The 16,613-nt window shown below is 33.9% G+C and overlaps 1 protein-coding gene across 1 annotated transcript in view; it reads left to right on the top strand.

The window, feature by feature from the left end:
- fusl (transmembrane protein fuseless) overlaps positions 1–16,613 on the top strand; it is a 152,566-nt gene that overhangs the window by 21,313 nt on the left and 114,640 nt on the right. The window lies entirely within an intron of this gene.

The raw sequence follows: 16,613 nt of genomic DNA on the forward strand, positions 1-16,613 counted from the left end.
CTCAAGAGTGCAAAAACAATAGAATATAGAGAGACCACCAAGATGTTGATAAGCTATCTGATGTTATAAACAATAGTATGAATCCTTTTTCAGAGGATAATGTAAAAACTTTATGCAATATATCAACTGGAAAATTTGTATCTTCTGATGTCTCGAGAGACCTTCTTGGATTTATGGAAACAGGACAAAACTGGTTCGATGGCTTTACAACGGAATGTTTTGAAGATCCTTCCATATTTGAAAAACCCCTGAAAAGAAGGAAAATTAAGAATTTCACAAGTGAAATGTAGATTATCAGTGAAAGATAAAAAAGTCTTAGAATTCAAATGCACTCGTGACCTTCTTGGAAGATTACTTTTCCTTGCCTCAACTGCAAATATTGATCTGGAATATATATTTACATATCCTCGGACACCAGTGTCTCTTACATTAGCCCAATGTGATGGATCATTGAACAAAACAGACAAATCAAAGTTGGTTTATTATCTTGAGAAAAAGTACGAAAGCCAGCCTCCCATCCACATTGATGTGTGTCTTGTAGATGCAATGTTTTTTATTCATTCTCAGACTAATTTACCATTAACGTATTCTGAGATTGCCAAGGTATTGTTGATTCGTCTGTGTCAATTAGCACCTTGTGTACACTTCATTTGTGACACATATTAAAGTCCTTCCCTTAAGGATGTAGAAAGAATAAACAGAGGCTCGTGCACGACCAAAAGATTTTCAGCGAGCTTTAAGATCATCACATTTTAAGGAATCACCGTTTACATTTCTATGTATGGAGTGGGGGGAAAATCAGTATGCTATAATCCTTGAAAACCATATTCTCTATCTAGCAATACAAGACACATGTTACGAGTTTTCTTCTAACAATGGAGTAGTAACTAACATCATTAAGCCAACACTGTTGTGCCAACACGAAGAGGATGATACAAAGCTTATTTGGCATGCAGTGCAAAGAACTGCAGAAACCCAATATAATTGTGCGCTCGTCAGACGCAGATGTTTGTATCCTGCTGTTGTTTCATCAAAAACATCTTGAAGGTTACATTTGGTTAGATGCGGGAAACAGCAGTAACAACACAAGAAGGTACATAGATATCAGTGCCATTGCCCACATACTTGGACCTGATCTTTGTAATGCTTTTCCATCATTCCATGCTTTTACAGGATGCGACTATACTGCATCTTTTATGAGAAAAGGTAAAATTCTGCCCATGCGCATACTGGAAGCTTCAAATTGTTTTAAGCAAACTTTCGCCACTCTAGGAAATTCGCAGGACATCAGTGATGACGTTATCAGAAATTTAGAACATTTTGTATGATCCATGTATTCATTACCTAAGTGTACTTCTGTTAACAAAGGGCGATTCGATTTACTTGTAAGAAAGTATGGTCCTGTCAAAGGTAAAAACCTTCTTGGTAAGATAAAAGGAATTGATCAGAGTTCTATTCCACCATCATTACCAGTCTTAATGCAAAAAATAAAAAGAGCAAATTATCTTGCAAGTTTATGGAAAAATGCCAACATCCAGAACCCTGTTCTCTTTAGGCCTGAAGACAATGGTTGGTGTATAATTGAAGGAAATTATGAATTTGTGTATTTTTGAGGGCGAACAAATTCCTCCAGAACATGATGATTGTGACTATGATACAGACGAAGAAGTTCAGAGTGGATCTTCCAGTGAGGAAGATATTAAAAGTGAAAGTGATGAAAATTAAGAAAAAAAAATTACAAGTCTGTCAATTGCTTTAACACATGTCTGTCAACAGTTTCAATATGTATACTCTTGTATGATCCTACAGTTAATTTCGGTATTTATCAGAATTTGTATTAAAATGACCAGTTTCGAACCACCCTGTATAACACAAAAAGTTAAATATTGTGTAAAAATAATATTATTAGCATTTTTAAACATGACTCGATTAGGAATTACTTTTACAGTTTCAAGTAACAGTTTGCGCTAAATAAATGTTCTTAGAGCGTCATTTTTTAAAAATATTTTAACTTTTTATACACCCTGTAGCGCGAATTATGGCTGGTTTATAGTTGTAAGAGTAACATTTTTGAATTCCTAAAACGTTTTCACATTATATTCGATTTTCAAACCTTTTGACCTCCTTAGGTTAAATAAATGCGTTTGGACTCCTGCTATAAATCTAAAACTTTTCACATTTAAGTTAAAAACAAATATACATAATACTACATAAAATTAATTAGCTCAATTATTTTTAAAGATATAACAATGATATAGGTGTCATTTGGAAGCTCTTAAAATGCTTAATTACATTTACTTCAAGTTGTTTTCGAAAACGTAGTTGTTTCCCAGTTATTAGTCCTGAAACACAAGAATCGTAGTTCAGAAATGACTTTTTTCCGTTTTCAGGCGCCATATTTTAAAATGGCGGCCATATAAAAAAAGTTTTTACTATTGAGATTGAGATCTGGAGTATATTCTCGGAAATAAAGCAAGAAAAAAGTTTCTATCTTGAACGATAATGAAGTTATTATTTTTTAAATTATATGAGGTGAAATCTTACAATTGTAACAATTTTACTTCTTAAACACCCTGTAGCGCGTATCATGACTGGTTTACAGTTGTAAGAGTTACATTTTCGAATTCCTGAGACTTTTTCACATTAGAATCGACTTTCAAACCTTTTGGCCTCGTTGGGTTAAATAAATGTGTCTGGGCTCTTGGACTACAACGTATACCATTAACGCCTGAATTTCATTCGGTTGTTCTTGAATTTGTGTATTTCTTCAGTTGTACTTCGTTATGGTTTGCAAATTCGATTTTATGTTCATGATAATCTGCAGATAGATATATTGAATTTAGCTAGGGAATATACCACATACTATCCGAAATTTCCGAAAATTTCAAATTTCCGCTCAAACCAATATGGCTAAACGCGAACTGGGGCTATCTGTTATTTTATATACATTAAGAAAGTCTAATATTGTAATATTTTTATGGTGTTTTCACATAGTTTGTCTTGCATTAGTTTTGTGTGATTGCTAATGTTTATATATGCTACAATGTTGAAATATGTTTTGCTGAAGAATAATTATATATGGAAAAGAAGCGTTAGAAGAATTGTTTAAGAAATGCAATAAAATCGTTTATACTTGTAGTTTTGGTCACGACTAGATACTGTCAATTCGGATTTTAAGATCTGTCCTTAATTTTATTCAGTACTGTATATGAGTATCACAAGAAGATAAGAAAAGAAAATAAACATCCATGCAAGAGAACAATTATTCTATTAAAAACCAATTAGAAATTATCTAAGTGTACTTTAATCTGAGTAAACTCAATTTTCATATTCTTCTATCAGGAATATTTCCGCTTTGCGCATCATTTGTAGATACATATGTTTAGATTAAAATATACTTTTGTCTTCTTTTTAAATAAATAGGCAATTGACCTCACACAACACTGATAACATATAGAATTACGTATGATATTTATGCAATACTATAAAAGAACTGATATACGGTATATTGTTGAGGATTTGCAGCTTCGTAAGCAGTAGCGTAGCCAGGGTGTGTGTTTGGGGGGGGGGCAAGTGCTGTTATAGGTACATATAGAAACATTACAAACAAAAAATATATAAACATAAAAATATATTAAAAAATTACAAACGTCAAAGTACCAAAGTACATTGTCGGATCTCTTTGGGGGGGCCCGGAACCTCTGGGCCCCCCTTCCCTACGCCACTGTTCGTAAGAGTATACAGATAAACTTCTTACGAATTATAAAGATTGAACTCGTTGCTCAAAGTTTGAAGTGTAATTATTTCTATTAATATTATAGTTAGAAGCTATTTTCATAATTAGCTTTTAAGAAAAAAGTTCGATGATGACAGTTTATTAGTGTGCATGAGTTATATATACTTTATGAACCTTTGCTCTATTCTGCATGTCCTGCTCTTAATTTTATGTCAATAGTCCAATTGCTGTCTGAGTTACAAATGCTTAAAAGCAACTACAAAATCTAAATTATTATTTTATTTACTTGTAATATAGAGTCATCTCCGTCTGTGAGTAATGCTAATTCCTAACAGTTAACAGTCGCCGTATGCCTACTTGCAAGTGACTCTGATTTCTATATATGTAACTGGGTGGCTCCCTTCAGGGATGCTTTTCGTTGTCATATATCGTCTAACAAGGCGTCAATGACGACTTTAATACCAATTCGGAGGCTAAGCAAACTTGGTGGTCTCAGGTAGGGATGGCCACAAAGTTCCGGTTCCGGCGGAACCGGTTCCGCAAGGAACCGGTTCTTGGAGATCCGGTTTTCAGAACCGGTTCTGGAACCGGTTCCGGACCTGGATCCGAAAACCCGGTTCCAGAACCGGATCTTAGGAACCGGTTCCAGACCTGGATCCGAAAACCCGGTTCCAGAACCGGATCTTAGGAACCGGTTCCAGATCTGGATCTGAAAACCCGGTTCCAGAACCGGATCTTAGGAACCATTTCCAGACCTGGATCTGAAAGCCCCCAAAGACCCGTAAAGAAGGCATAAAGTTCACCTTCAAAAATAATGCAAAGAGGACCATGCGCTTGTGCCTTCCTCGCCCAGACCCGCTTGTGCCCCCAGAAAAAATTTTGGGTGTTTAGCCAAATGAGTTGGCCAGTTTGCCTGTTTAACCAATGAGTTTGACAGTTACCCAGTTTATTTAGCCAAATGAGACAAGCTGCCGCCGCCTGGGCGCCTGCCTGTCGCTTCCACCATTTCATCTAGCATACTGTTCACAGCTTGCCAGCAGCTCGGGTTTAGCGTAGGGATGGTCACAAAGTTTCGGTTCCAGCGGAACCGGTTCTGTTTCAGAACCGGTCCCAGACCTGGATCCGAAGAACCGGTTCCAGACCTGGATCCGAAAAACCGGTTCCAGACCTGGATCCGAAGAACCGGTTCCAGACCTGGATCCGAAGAACCGGTTCCAGACCTGGATCCGAAGAACCGGTTTCAGACCTGGATCCGAAGAACCGGTTCCAGACCTGGATCCGAAGAACCGGTTCCAGACCTGGATCCGAAGAACCGGTTCCAGACCTGGATCCGAAAAACCGGATCTTCTAGAACCGGATCCGTTCAGACCCGAAAACCGGTTCCACTAGGAACCGGTTCTGGCCATCCCTAGTCTCAGGCCCTTAGGATCGGCGTCCATGCTACCTGCCTGCTTTCTGTTTCTGAGCATGCTTTCTGTTTATTATTAACAAAAGAGCCATATTAAATCTAAATAAGATTGTAATCCTAATGCTATCCTAACTATACATAAAACTACATGAACTCACTCACTGATACAAAATAGCAGGTACTTCTGGTTGACGTGGAAAGTTGAAATTTGATATGATTGTAGCTTTTCGGGACTAACTCACAGAAAGAAAATGCCAAAAGTGAATATTTTTAATTTTTAGGGTGTCTAAAGGGGGGATAAAGAAATTCCTTAAGTTAATTCAATTGGGCCATTTTTTCTTGGTTCAAGTTTTAGGTACTTGGAATTGGAATAAAAACTTGAAAATCGGTATTCCTGTAAGTTTTCGTTAGCGTTACCAATATAAATCACCAAAAATAAAAATGTCCAACTTTAGTGTAGTTTTATGGGCAATTGAAAAATCTTTCCCATGTTATTTATATGGCACACATTCTACACCCCAAAATTATTGAGCACTTCCTGTAGCGCTACAATCATTAAATTTGGCAAGATTGTAGCTTTACGGGGCTAACCCACAGGAAAATTGTCAAAAGTGAATATTTTTAGTTTTTAGGGGGGAAGAATGGAGAAATTCTCCATGTGCCTTTTTGGAACTATAGTCTCATATTTTAGGTACTTATAATTGGAATAAAAACTTGAAATTCGGTATGCGTGTACATTTTCTATAATATTATTTGACAATATAACTAAAAATAAAAACTTACAACTTTAGAGTGGTTTTATGGGGAACTGAAAAATCTTTCCCGCGTTATTGATATAGGACATCATCTGCGCCCCAAAATGTTTAGTCACTTCCGGCAGAATTAGAACGATAAATTTTGCCATGATTGTAGCCTTCCGGGACAAACCCACACGAAAATTGCCAAAAGTGAATAGTTTTAGTTTTTAGAGAATCTAAAAGGGGATGAAGAAATTCCCCATGTCATTTAAATGGGCCTTTTTTGGACCTATAATCTCATCTTTTAGGTTCTTAGAATAAAAATTTGAAATTCGGTATGCTTGTATCTTTTCGTTAGCGTTACCTAAGTATATCACCAAAAATAAAATTTTCCAATTTCAGTGGGGTTTTATAGGCAATTGAAAAATTTTCCTATGTTATTTATATGGCACATCTATCATATTGTTAAGACAAAAATATCACTTAAGTTCTACTTGGTAGTATACAAAAGACATGACCAAGCAAAATCCAGCATTAAGATAGGACTATGCCTATAAGAGGATACGCTATGGGCATGGGCGTTCGAAGGTGGCGGCAGGGTGGGACCCGGGCCCCCTTCTCCTGGCTCACGAAAATGTATAGGTAATATAGCAAACCACGTATATTAATTACCAGAAATACAGACGTAATATAGCAACTATAGAGATGGTCTCCCTAGAAAATTTTCTTCGGGTGCACCTGCCTCTGGGTAGTGTGGAAATACTACAAAGTTATAAGAAAAAGAATCAACAAACATCCCGAATTTCTTTTTTAAAAACTAGAAATAACAAATAAACAGTAACCTCTGATAATGAGAGTCCAACAGCATCATCACACCATAAGTTGAAACATTATGATTGACAAAACAAAGGCTACTGTAAAAATACTTTACCAGCGATTAAGCAGAGTACTAAGAAGCAAAGGCTCATATGACTTGCGAGGCCGTAGACCGAGTAAACGCGGCGGTCTGGAGGCGAAGGCCCCAGCTGGCCAAAGGCTAGTCAATAATACAGTATATAAAGTTACATGAGCTAACATAAAATTATGGACAGTTACAGTTAACATAAAAAGTTGAAATGTTGTAACATGTTTTGCTTATAGATCTAGGAGAGAAAAGGTAAAAAGGGGAAATGAAAAAATCTCCAAAATATTTAAATGAGTGTTTTTTTAAATATAAAATGTCATGTTTTAGATAATTGAAATTGGAAGAAAAACTTAAAATTCAGTATGTTTGTAGATTTTTGATAGCTTTATGTTATTTAAATGGGAGACCTTCTACATCCCATAATTATTAGGAACGTAATTTCGGTAGGACTACGATTATGAAATTTGGCATGTTGTAGCCTCTCAGTAATAATCCACAGAAAAATTGCCAAAAGTGAATATATTTAATTTCTAGGTGGTTTAAGGATGAGAAGAAAAATCTCCCCGTGTTATTTAAGTAGGTTATTTTTCAATTTAAAATTTAAAAGTTTAGATACTTCAGAATGGAATAGTAACTCAAAACTCGGCATGCTCGCAGGTTTTTGAGTCAGAAACAAGAAAATCATTTTTTAAAAATAAAAATATTCTGTTTTTACGAAGTTCTATGGCTTTTTTAAAAAAAACAATCAAAAATAGTTCTAACAGGACTATTTTTACACACCAAAACGTTTACCAGCTGCAGGATCTTGAAATTTTGTGAGATCTTAAGCTTTGCAGTGTAACAAATAGAAAAAGTCCGAAATATTAGTTATATATATATATATATATATATATATATATATATATATATATATATATATATAAGAAGATTACAGTATATACAGTATATCGATATTGAGTGTTCTGAAAATTACTCCCACGGAATGCAGAACACTATTCCACAAATCAAAACAAAGCGAAATATTCGTTATCTTTAATATAGTTGAATACTTTTCGGGTCCTCGACTGGAGACGTGAATCGCACTATGTAGTAACATGCAGATAAAGAACCATAGAGTAGATTTACCAATCCATCAAATAATTTCAGTGATTCTTTCCAGATGACACTTAATCTCGATAGAGTTTATACTAACACCATCTATTAGCTTAACAATCGATGTAACTGCTTGATAGATTCGTAGAGCCGTACTAATGGTTCTAAGTTGATCTACGACTTTGGCACATAGTTAAATTTTTGATTATTCATAGCACTTGAAGAAGACCCCGGGGGATATACTGGTATATAGCATTTTTGCTTTATTTGGATCTGTAGGATGGCGCTGTATTGTTCGTGGGCGCCATTTTATGAACAGCCTAATATCTTGTTATCACAACAGCGCTTAATCCTCGTAAGGATCTCAACTTTTCTTTCGATCATTACGTCATTACGCCATCTTGTTTTAAAATGGCGCTTTCTAAAATTTAAATCTTCCTTACTATTGATCATAGAGAAAAAAAAATGAGAAAACGTTTTAACAAAGAGTAGAAATGGAAGCAAAAAGAAAAGTCATTCGAGACCATAGGCAGAACAAACGTAGATATCTAGGATGAAGCCCAATGAACTCGGGGGTCTGGGGCTAAGTTCTCAACTAGTTATACACGGTAGCCTAAAATCCAAAAGTAGTTATTCCATGTCAACCACTATTAAATAAGCAATATGTGCCCAGTATATAAACTACAAACACTTGTATAGATGAAAGGAGAACGTCTCAGTCTGTGAGCAACGCTAATTTCTACGGTAATAGTTAACACTCATCGCTCCGCTAGTGCGCTGCCTACCTGCTTGAATGACGGCAATAGATGGCGCTAGCGTGTAGCAGGCACGTAGCCAGGATTTCGCAATAGGGAAGGTCCGTGACGAAATACTGTAGTTATCATACCAGGGCTCGATCATTCTAAACTATTTTATTGGCAACATATATTCGTTTGTTTAGCCAGGATTTTGTAATTGGGGGGGGGGGGGCGTGACATGAAATACTGTGGTTACACACCAGGAGATCGATCAATCTAAACTATTTTACTGACAACATACCCATATTGGTTTGTGAGGACAATAAAATGAGGATATGTTGGTAAGTATAGCAACAAGATCTCTTTCAACAGTAAAGACATTCTATAAAATGGATTACTGTTGCCCCAAAATTCAAAATGTCTCAAATTACTGGTGATTCTGGGCATTTCTTAAGTTCTACCTGAGACTCTATCTTATCGAACCGATTTATATATCGTCATTTGTAGTCCATAGGATTTGCATGTAGATAGATGGAATTCGGAATGCTTCGTTACAATAATATCCATTTTCAACTTAACCCCTTCCCAACCAACTTAACCGTTTCCTCCACACAAAACCCCTCATAAGAAAATGTAACAAAACGCTTGCTGAAGTTTATATTTTTGACGCTGATTCATCTTTTTCTCGTTTCTTTTTGTTTCATCCTTGCGTATTATTTTTTATTTCTGGATTCAAAGGGGGGGGGGGGTCCGAACCCCCCGGACCCACCCCTTGGCTACGTGCCTGCGTGTAGGCAATTTACAGATCTGAAACTATTGTGACGATTTAACTGCAACTTATAGTGTATTGTTGAAAATTTAATTATTTGAACATAGTGATGATGAATATGAATTTGATTTGTTCATTATTACGTAAACATTTTTGATCATTAATATTTTTGAACCGCAAATTTAGTTGATGAGCAAACTAAAAAAAAAAAAAAAGTAAAATGTAAACAATAAGAACTTGTTAATTAAAGACGACTTTAACCTATCGCATATAGCAAACTAGTGGGGAACAGCTAGTTTTTCTAAAAGTTTACTCGGTACCAACTTTATATCATAGTTAAAAATTTGTTTCGATTCAAATAATGATATCTAGTTACACTCTTCGTATTACACATGAAGTGATTAAAAACGGAAGCAAATCATACATTTTAAGTTATGCATTCTCCTAAAAATGTATTAGAAATGTATCAATTAAATAATTAGATGAAATAATTAAAAATGTATTAATTCAAGTATTATAAAAAAAAGAATTCTCAAATAATGTTAAAATATTACTAAAAGATGTCGGTTTCTTCGTGTGTTAACAAAGAATTTAAATGTCATAGAGTAAGTCGTTTAAAACTCAGCGAGATTGATTTATTTTTGATTGGTTTAAAGATAAACTATCAAAGTTATGAATACTGATCAATAACCTAAGAGTTATTATCCAGACCAAGCTCATATTTATTCAATTGTCACGATAAAATTCGTAAACTCATTTCATAAATTTGAGCCACGCTTTAAAATTAGTAAATTTTGTACTCGGAATCGACAAATACACACATCTCATTTTAGACTCTCTTAAAATATTACAAGTTTGTTGTGGTTACAACGTTGAACTCATGTCCGCGTGGTTCCGGGTTGATTCCTAGCGTTTCCCCAAATTTCGATACGCCGATTAGCGATAGGGTGACGCAGGGCACTGACCACACGTTCGTCGTTAAGTTGGCCGTAGTTCCACCAATCGCTAACAGATGGCGTGGAGTGGCTCCGGCGCACAAATCGGGCCGTAACGCCAAGTGGTTTATTTTGTTTGTGGATAATAAATAAATCGATCAAACATTCATCACTCTTTTCCACAATGGTCATACATACCGAAATTCGAACGACTGCCACGTATTATCACAACTTTTTATATCATTTTATCCAGGGGTAAAAGTGAATCTGAAAACGTAGGGGGCTACATGACGTCAAGCCGTTACCCGTGTCTATCTTTGCCCATTGTAATTCTTTTTAGAAAGCTGGGGCTGACGACACATATTTTCTGAAAGTGGGAGGACGACGTCCCCCCGCGTTCCCCCTCACTTTTACCACTGATCTTATCGCAATTCATAGTCTCGTATACGACGGCCATCTCGATCATCAACCTGACGTTTTAATTTTATTTTCTAACTGAAGGTCATTCTTCAACTCATATATCTTTTGCAGTGTAAACAATTCCACCAATTCTGCAAATATTAGAAATAATAAAAAAATGTTTTTAAGATATAAAAAGATTATAACTAGTAATATTGTGTATTGTAGAAACTAGAAACAGCTTTGTTTTCTGATATTGGAATCATCGTGTTAACATTTGCCAATATGCGTATACTTTATAAAAGTTAAAAATAAATAAATAAATAAAATTATGGGGGAACGTATTTTTATTTATTTATTTATTTATTTATGGTTACATATAGATCACAACAGGTATATTACCTAATGATAGTGACCTAGTCAGTTTGTATATAGTTACAGCATGCATGAATTCACATACATAATTACAAATACACATTTATAGATATGGCCATTTTAATTAATGAATCTTCAATAGGATTGCACAATAGTTCTTAGAGAACGGTCATTTATGGTAAATATATCAAGTTCGGGGTTACTTTCAGCATAGGAGTTAAAAATATAACACATTCTCCTAATAGGTGACATGTATAGCGTATTTGTTCTAGCAGTAGGTAAATGAAAAGTAATATTTCTAGGACGCGTGCGTTTACATGGAACATGTAATTCTAACTGGGATAGTAAATACTCAGAGTCTATATTATTTTGCAATAATTTCATTAAGAACATCAAAAGTTGGGCGGTACGTCTGTCTTCGAGAGATGAGATATCGTGCTTACGAAGGAGGTCGGTATATTTTTCGAATTTAGGATATAGTCCGGACTAAATTCAGTTCCTTGTTACTGACTCAGGCAGTAGGGATTGTTGGAAAGCCCTTTCTTTTACCCCTTGTTGTTGATGGGTTTCATCCCCCAAAAATATGGTTATTTCGAAAGGTTCGGAGAAGGTATATGCTTAGTTTCATTCAAACTAGATAAATATTACGATAATTATCGTGGAACAGATAGACACACAGAAAAGCACACACTCAAATGCCTGTTGAGTCTAATGGTAGACATTCGCTACGCCAGAAACGTTTTCAGCAGACATAACTAAGAGTGAAAATATTAGTAAGTGTAATAAAGTCTTTACCTACCGCAGAGCGAGCAGTCCATCACTTATAATTCTGATTAATTTTCTAATTACATACACATACAAATAAAAATTAAATAAGTTTCCCCTTCTTCTTTTAGATATATTTCAAATATTCAAGTGTGCATTGGATCACTAAATACCACACAAACCAAATCCATATTCAAGTTCCTGTTAAATTCTGCCTAGTACGTCAGAATTAATTTCAGCCATAAGTTCAGTGATTGTGGGGAGGCAAAACAAGTCAGCCAAATAGTAATGCCTATAAGACGAGTCGAGAAGTGTCTTTTCAAATTTGAGACGAGACGAGAAACACTATAATTATCTTCTTGTTTTTGAGACGAGAAATTGTTTTAGTCTCGTGGGCAACACTAGTTAACCCAAGTGTTATATGATTCTTATCACCCAAGTGTTATACCACATTTCGTGGATTTCTCCTGACGCTTAAGGATTCTGATAACTTCTAGATAAAATTTAAAAGAAAAATAATAATCAGAGCATAAATTTAGTACATAAATTTACAAAACAAAATGAGGAAAATTGAGACAAGACGACACAGGCTTTCCGAGATTCAAGACAAGATGAGAAACAATTCCTCGAGAATCAAAACGAGACTAGAATTTGACAAAAAAAAAAATGTAGAAGACGAGACGAAATAACATTATTTTCCGTGTAATTGACGACATTAATTAATAACTTTCGGTTGAGGTTTTCGAATCATAATAATCCATATGGAATGATTATGGAGATGTGAAATTTCCATAGGTAGGCCTAGTTGTTATATCAGAGTACGGCATAAAGGCAATATTATCTCAATTTCGATCGTGGATGTAGATAATCCACAGCTCTCGAAAGTTCATATCAAGATCAAATGTATTTTTTCGTTGTTGTTTTTGTTTCATTAATTAACGTCATTATAGTGGAAAAAGTCACCAAATCTGGAAGATGTTATTACGAATCTTCTATCTAGGGAATTGAAATTTGAGTCCCTTAAGTGTATACAACCCGTAAATCATATAAAATTGAAAAGTTGCGTTAACAAGCACAGCATATTAAATTTGCATAGATCTAATTTTAACACTTTCGCTCCCGACCTTAGGCAACTACGTAAATTTCAGTTTCCTGGCAATTTAGTGCTGTTTTAAAACATGAGTATTAAGTGATTTTAAAAAGGGTAGAAATACGGAACTCATGGCAAATAAATCTTTAAATTTTCGATTTGAGAACGAGTACAACACTTATTAGCACTATTAGGTGGAATTGCTACAATATTGCTTCAAAGAAATGGTCTTTCAAGATGAACAAAAAATTATAGGTGTGTGAATCCTCGTGTGTGCTTTTTGAGAAAGTCTTAATATTTTATGGCCTTAAAAGTACGTTTTCAATAAGAATTGATAATTTTTATTCTGCTGGGGCAGATTGTTTATTTATTTACAGTGTAGTCATTCTTTCAGAAAAAAAATGTACCGGGGAGGCACACTTAGTATTCCGGGGGCACTGCTGTACTATTCTCTCTTTATTATTACATTATTGACATATTATTTTGGTCTCCTCCGGGGGGTGCACCTTCAGAGTTCCGGGGGGGGGCAGCTCCCCCAAAAACATGTCTGGAAGAAACACTGTTACAGTGTATATATAAAAATATACATTCTAAAATAGAAGATTTTAGCTATTGTTTGTTTCCTCCTGCTAACGGTGACAAATATACTCTTAACAGTTACACAATGTTATTTTATTAGAATACGGCGTAAGTTGCTTTATTTTCTTGAGACCATAAAAAAACTATTCTAAAAAAACTAATGAGTGATAATGCGTCGAAAATTAAAAAAAAAACATTAGATAGAATCCGTTATCTATCAATTACGCGTTTGTAGAGATAATAAAGTTTCCCTGATGTTTTACGCTTAATTCACATATTTTTTCTTTAATGAAATGTACTCTGTACTCTGAGATAAATCTGATTGACATACTTCACAGTGTTTACAGAAATTAGTTAAAATTGCTACAATTTCATAGAAAAAAATATAGTGATTGTGTAGCAAGCGCGCACCCAGAAATTTTTGTTGGGTGGAGTCCAAGGTTCGTGGGGGGGGGGGAAGGGTAAAATACTACAAGCCACTACGTCTATGTAGTATTGAGCGGATACTATTCTGCACCCAAAAAAGCGATAAGTATCTATAAAAGATTTCCACCTATATTTTCAGAAAAAAAATGATAGAATTAGATTGTTTTTAGATGAAGTGAAAGGTGAAAGTTTCATGCTACATTAACCATTTCCATGTTGAAAGAGTTTAGTTTTATTGAGATAAAAACTGTACAAATGTATGTTGAGTTTGGAAGGGGGGGATGCACCGCTGTTGTGTAATCATATAGTTATATAAGAACTTGGCTGCTTTAAAGTAACTGTATTTCTGTGGCGCTCAATGGGGGCTCCAAAATTTTATAAAAAGGAAGTTACATCGCCAGTTTGAATAAAACCTGCACATCTTCAGGCTTGGGACCTCTAGTGAATTTTCGCTCTGAAGACAATCATTAAATTCTGATCTAAGGATCAAATATTAGTGAAAAATAACAATGAATTTGGCAATGCATGATCATTTATCCAGTATGTGTGTTACATACAGAGTAATTTAATTTAAAGTTAAATATTTTGCTCAGCTTAAAGAATTCAAGAAGTGGAAATAAGTAGCTGAGGTTACCAAAACTGCTCAGCCTATTTCTTCATTGTAAATTTTTTAATGAAATAAAATTTTAGTTTAACGTTCCTGGATTATTTATTTATTTATTTATTTATTTATTACCTATAACAGGGGTTTGCCCCCAATTACAATAAGTGTACAAGACATGTGTTTCCAAATACTATTTAAAAAAAACAGAAAAGAAAAAGAAAACATAATATATAAGTGCTTATTACAGTATTAACTACAATAATCAAAAGAATTTTGCAATATGTACAGTCATACATTTTTTTCTACAATACACTATGTTTTTTCAATTTATAATTACAAATAAGTTATTATCAATAAGTTATTTCCAATTTGCTTCTATAACTGAAATTTCTTCCTTGTACTCCAGCAAAATTTAAATATATTTACCCAGTTATGTATCAAAAAAATAAAATGAAAACCTCTATATGCAATATCAACAGGAAGTTTAAATCTAAACTACTTCTTTAATTTTTGATACATATTTTTTAAATGGTAAGGGAAAATCAATATTTGAGTTACATTGTATCAATTTAATGTCTTTTTTTTTTTACTTAGCCTTGTAACAGAAGAAAATTGGTGAAAATTAGCGCGTGAGATACCATAATAAAAAAGTAACCTAATACGCAATACTTTTTTTTTTTTTACATTAAAACAAAGTGAACCCAGATAGTCGGGATTATCAATAACACCATTGATAATTTTATACAGAAAGATATGTTGACCTATTTCTCTTCTGGTATATAATGCAATGACACCAAATTCTTCTAGTAAAGATTAATAAGAAATCCTTTCAAAATACGAGGATTTATTGTATTTTTTTATACTAAAGAAATCGTAGAAACTTATTTTGCACGCGTTCAATTTTATCTGTATTCTTACTAGTGTAAGGTAGCATATCAGGCTAGCATATTCTAACTTACTTCTTATTAAACTATTAAATAAATTAGTCAAAGCAAATGCGTTTTTCATCATCTGATTATTTCTGAATATAAATCCTAGTAATCTGAAAGCCTCATTACACATTTTGTCAATATGGAATTCAAAATTTAATTTATCATCCAATGAGACTCCAAGAACTTTTACAACATTACATCTTTTTAAACTCTTTCCAGACAATTCATAATCATAACATAATGCTTTTCTCTTTCTAGAAAAAGACATAACACAGCATTTATTTTAGTTAAAAAATATTTTATTGTTTAAACTCCATTTGTATGCCCTTGATAAATCAGAATTTAATTCATTGCAGTCAGTGTGTGTTCTTATCTCTTTAAATAATTTTACATCATCAGCAAATAACAAATCCCTAGAGTATTTGAAGATATCCGGTAAGCCATTAATGAATAATAAAAAATAAAGGTCCTAAATTGGAACCTTGTGGTGTCCCAGAATTTACCTTATATGTGTATGAATCTATATGTGTATATGTTACGAATTGTTGTCGATCACCCTTAAAAAATCATCAGAAAAACCAAATTTAGACAATTTATTTAGAAGAATATCATGATCCAGAGTATCAAAAGCTTTTGAAAAATCCAAATAAATGGCGTCAACTGTGTTTGCATTATTAAAGGAGTTAAATATGTATTGAACAAAGTTAACCAAATTTGTTACAGTGGATTTTTCTTGACAAAAATTATGTTGATTAATAGATCTGTATGGTTTAACATGATTTTATATTCTTCTGTATAATATATTTTTAATTATTCTGTATTATAATTAAATATTCTGTATAATATATCTAAACAGTAATTTTCTCTTAATTCCTTTACAAATTCGAAAAATTCAGATATTTCTCAATAAGAGTGCCAAATTTTACATTAATAGTGTGAAAACTTCATCTTCTCCCAGTACTGTAGAAAATTACACGAATTATGGAACAGTCTGTATGTATCAAATATAGGAAGATATAAGTTGGTTAATACAAAATGGCTATATCCCATTTAATCAAACAGTTAAGTCTCCATTAGAACATATATGAATTCGATTTAAATTTAAGAAAATTATTAAACAACTCA

This window comes from Thermobia domestica, chromosome 7 (genome assembly GCF_964235325.1).
Source record: "Thermobia domestica chromosome 7, izTheDome1.hap1.1, whole genome shotgun sequence".
Taxonomy (NCBI): domain Eukaryota; kingdom Metazoa; phylum Arthropoda; class Insecta; order Zygentoma; family Lepismatidae; genus Thermobia; species Thermobia domestica.